The following is a 4,506-nucleotide window of genomic DNA, read 5'->3' as shown; positions in this document are numbered from 1 at the left end:
GCTTGCTTCAAGCCGACAATTTCCGTGGGATTGACCCCTTATTCACGTAAGGTATTACTTGGACGACCCAGTGCACTTGCTGGTTAGTTGTGCGAGTTGTGAAAAGTGTTATCACAATTTCGTGCACCAAGTTTTTGGCGCTGTTGCCGGGGATTGTTCGAGTTTGGACAACTGACGGTTCATCGTGTTGCTCAGATTAGGTAATTTTATTTTATTTTATTTTTAAGCTTTTTTATTTATTATTTTCGAAAAATCCAAAAAATTTAATAAAACCATAAAAACCAAAAAAGTTTTATGCTTCTTGTTTGAGTCTAGTGTCAAATTTTAAGTTTGGTGTCAATTGCATCTTTTTAATTTTTCTTAAAAATTTTCGAAAATTCATGCATGTGTTCTTCATGATCTTCAAGTTGTTCTTGATGATTGTCTTTGTTTGATCTTTAATTTTTCTTGTTTTGTGTCTTTTCTTATTTTTTATATGCATTTTTGAATTATTAGTGTTTAAAGTTTAAAAATTTTTAAGTTTGGTGTCTTGCATATTTTTCTTTCTTAAAAATTTTCAAAAATGTGTTCTTGATGTTCATCTTGATCTTCAAAGTGTTCTTGGTGTTCATCTTGACATTCAAAGTGTTCTTGCATGCATTTTTTTGTTTTGATCTTAAATTTCCATGTTTTGAGTCATTTTTTTGTTTTTCTCTCTCCTCATTAAAAATTCAAAAATAAAAAAAATATATTTCCCTTTTTCTACTCATAAATTTCGAAAATTGGGTTTGACTTAGTCAAAAATTTTTAAAACTTAGCTATTTCTTATGAGTCAAGTCAAATTTTCAATTTTAAAAATCCTATCTTTTCAAAACTTTTTCAAAAATAAAATCTTTTTAATTTCTTTTTCAAATCTTTTTCAAAATGATTTTCAATCATATCTTTTTCAAAATCAATTTCAAAATCTTTTTCTAAATTCTTATCTTTTCAAAATTGATTTTCAAATCTTTTTCATTTAACTACTTAACTTTTTGTTTGATTTTAAAATTCTTAACTTTTTCAAAACCATCTAACTACTTTTCTCTCTCTAATTTTCGAAAATCATTAACACTTTTTTCAAAAATCTTTTTAATTAACTAATTATTTTAATTTTTAATTCTATCTCTTATAATAATTTCGAATTTTAACTTTAATTTAAAATAAAAAAATATTTTTAATTATTTTCGAAAACACTCTCTCTTTTACCTCTTTCTATTTAATTGCTTACTAACACTTCTCTTCTTCTTATAATTCGAACCCTCTCTCCCTTTCTGTGTTTGAATTCTTCATCTCCTTTCTCTATATCATTCTTCTATTCTTCTCTTCTTCTACTAACATAAAGGAGTCTCTATACTGTGACATAGAGGATTACTTTTCTTTCTCTGTTCTCTTCTTTTTTATATGAGCAGGAACAAGGATAAGAACATTCTTGTTGAAGCTGATCCTGAACCTGAAGGGACTCTGAAGAGGAAGCTAAGGGAAGCCAAGGCACAACTCTCTGGATAAAACCTTGCAGAACTTTTCAAAAAAGAAGAAGACATGGCCGAACCTAACAACAATGGTGGAGATGCAAGAAAGATGCTTGGTGACTTTATTGCACCCTCTTCTGACTTCTGTGGAAGGAGCATCTCAATTCCTGCATTTGGAGCAAACAACTTTGAGCTTAAGCCTCAATTAGTTTCTCTGATGCAGCAGAATTACAAGTTTCATGGACTTCCATTGGAAGATCCTCATCAGTTTTTAGCTGAATTCTTACAAATCTGTGACACTGTTAAGACCAATGGGGTTAATCCTGAGGTCTACAGACTTATGCTTTTTCCCTTTGCTATAAGAGACAGAGCTAGGACATGGTTGGACTCACAACCTAAAGAAATCCTGAACTCTTGGGAAAAGCTGGTCAATGCCTTCTTGGCAAAGTTCTTTCCACCTCAAAAATTGAGTAAGCTTAGAGTGGAAGTCCAGACCTTCAGACAGAAGGAAGGCGAATCCCTCTATAAAGTTTGGGAAAGATTCAAGCAGTTGATCAGAAGGTGTCCTTTTGGCATGCTTTCAGAATGGAGCATCATATGCATATTCTATGATGGTCTGTATGAACTATCCAAGATGTCATTGGACAACTCTACTGGAGGATCTCTTTATCTGAAGAAGACGCCTGAAGAAGCCTAGGAACTCATTGATATGGTTGCAAATAACCAATTTATGTACACTTCTGAAAGAAATCCTGTGAATAATGGGACAACTTAGAAGAAAGAAGTTCTGGAGATTGATACTCTGAATGTCATACTGGCTCAGAATAAAATATTGACTCAGCAAGTCAATATGATTTCTCAGAGTCTTTCTGGAATGCAAGCTGCATCAGACAGTACTAAAGAAGTCTCCCCTGAAGGAGAAGCTTATGATCCTGAGAATCCTGGAATGGAAGAGGTGAATTACATGGGAGAATCCTATGGAAACACTTACAATCCTTCATGGAGAAATTATCCTAATCTTTCATGGAAGGATCAACAGAAGCCTAATCAAGGCTTCAATAATAATAATGGTGGAAGAAACAGGTTTGGCAATAGCAAACCTTTTTCATTCTCTTCTCAGCAACAGACAGAGAATTCTAAGCAGAGCATCTCTGACTTAACAACCATAATCTCTGATCTAAGTAAGACCACTCATAGTTTCATGACTGAAACAAGGTCCTCCATTAGAAATTTGGAGGGAAAAGTGGGTCAGCTGAGTAAAAGAGTTACTGAACTCCCTCCAAGTACTCTCCCAAGCAATACAGAAGAAAATCCAAAAAGAGAGTGCAAGGCCATCAACATACCCCACATGGCCGAACCTGGAGAGGAGGAAGAGGCAGTGATTTCCAGTGAGGAAGACCTCAATGGACGTCCACTGGCCACTAAGGAGTTCCCTCATGAGGAACCAAAGGAATCTGAGGCTCATATAGAGACCATAGAGATTCCACTGAACTTTTTATTGCCATTCATGAGCTCTGATGAGTATTCTTCCTCTGAAGAGGATGAAGATATTGTTGAAGAGTAAGTTGCTCAATATCTAGGAGCAATCATGAAGCTGAATGCCAAGTTATTTGGTAATGAGACTTGGGAGGATGAACCTCCATTGCTCATCAACGAACTGAATGATCTGGTTCAACTAAAATTACCTCAGAAGAAGCAGGATCCTGGAAAGTTCTCAATACCTTGTACCATAGGCACCATGACCTTTAAAAAGGCTCTGTGTGACTTGGGGTCAAGTATAAACCTCATGCCATTCTCTATGATGGAGAAACTAGGGATCTTTGAGGTGCAAGCTGCAAGAATCTCACTGGAGATGACAGACAATTCGAGGAAATAGGCTTATGGACTTGTAGAGGATGTCTTGGTGAAGGTTGAATGCCTTTACATCCCTGCTGACTTCATAATCCTAGACACTGGGAAGAATAAGGATGAATCCATCATCCTTGGCAGACCCTTCCTAGTCACAGCAAAAGCTGTGATTGATGTTGACAGAGGAGAGTTGGTCCTTCAAGTGAATGAGGAATACCTTGTGTTTAAGGCTCAATGATCTCCTTCTGTACACATGGAGAAGAAGCATGAAAAGCTTTTCTCAATACAGAGTCAAACAAAGCCCCCACATTCAAACTCTAAGTTTGGTGTTGGGAGGCTACCATTAAGCTCTAAGTATCTGTGAAGCTCCATGAAAGCTCACTGTCAAGCTATTGATATTAAAGAAGCGCTTATTGGGAGGCAACCCAATTTTTATTTATCTATGTTAAATTTCCATTGTCCATTGTTATTTTATGTTTTCTTTATGTTGATGATCATGTGGAGTCACAAAAATAACTACAAAATTAAAGCGGAATAAAAAAGTAGCATGAAAAATAGCACACCATGGAGGATGAGCTTACTGGCGTTTAGGATAGCAGAATGGGCGTTAAACGCCCAGTCTGGCACCATTCTAGACGTTTAACGCCAGAAAATGGCATCAAGCTGGCGTTAAACGCCAGAAAGGGAAGAAAAGCTGGCGTTAAACGCCAGAAATAGGCAGCAACCTGGCGTTTAACGCCGGGATTGGCACTCAAAGGGGCGTTTACATGCCAGAAAGGTGCAGGGATGAGAAATACTTGACACCTCAGGATCTGTGGACCCCATAAGATCCCCACCTACCCCACTTCTTCACCTCTTCCCCAAACACCATTCACCTATCAAATCCTACCCTCTTCTCCATATCCTCTCCACCACTCACATCCACCCTTCATTAAAACCCACCACACATCCCCATCTCCTCTATTTCTTCTTCTTCTCATCCTTTCCTTCTTCTTTTGCTCAAGGACAAGCAAACCTTTTAAGTTTGGTGTGTAAAAGAAGCGTTGCTTTTTTGTTTTTTCATAACCACTAATGGCACCTAAGGCTAGAGAAACCTCTAGAAAGAGGAAAGGGAAGACAATTGCTTCCAACTCTAAGTCATTGGAGATGGAAAGATTCATCTCAAAAGCTT

The sequence above is a fragment of the Arachis hypogaea genome, chromosome 12 (assembly GCF_003086295.3).
Source record: "Arachis hypogaea cultivar Tifrunner chromosome 12, arahy.Tifrunner.gnm2.J5K5, whole genome shotgun sequence".
In the NCBI taxonomy this organism is placed as follows: domain Eukaryota; kingdom Viridiplantae; phylum Streptophyta; class Magnoliopsida; order Fabales; family Fabaceae; genus Arachis; species Arachis hypogaea.
The sequence above is the reverse complement of the archived record's forward strand: the minus strand, read 5'-3'. Positions refer to the sequence as shown.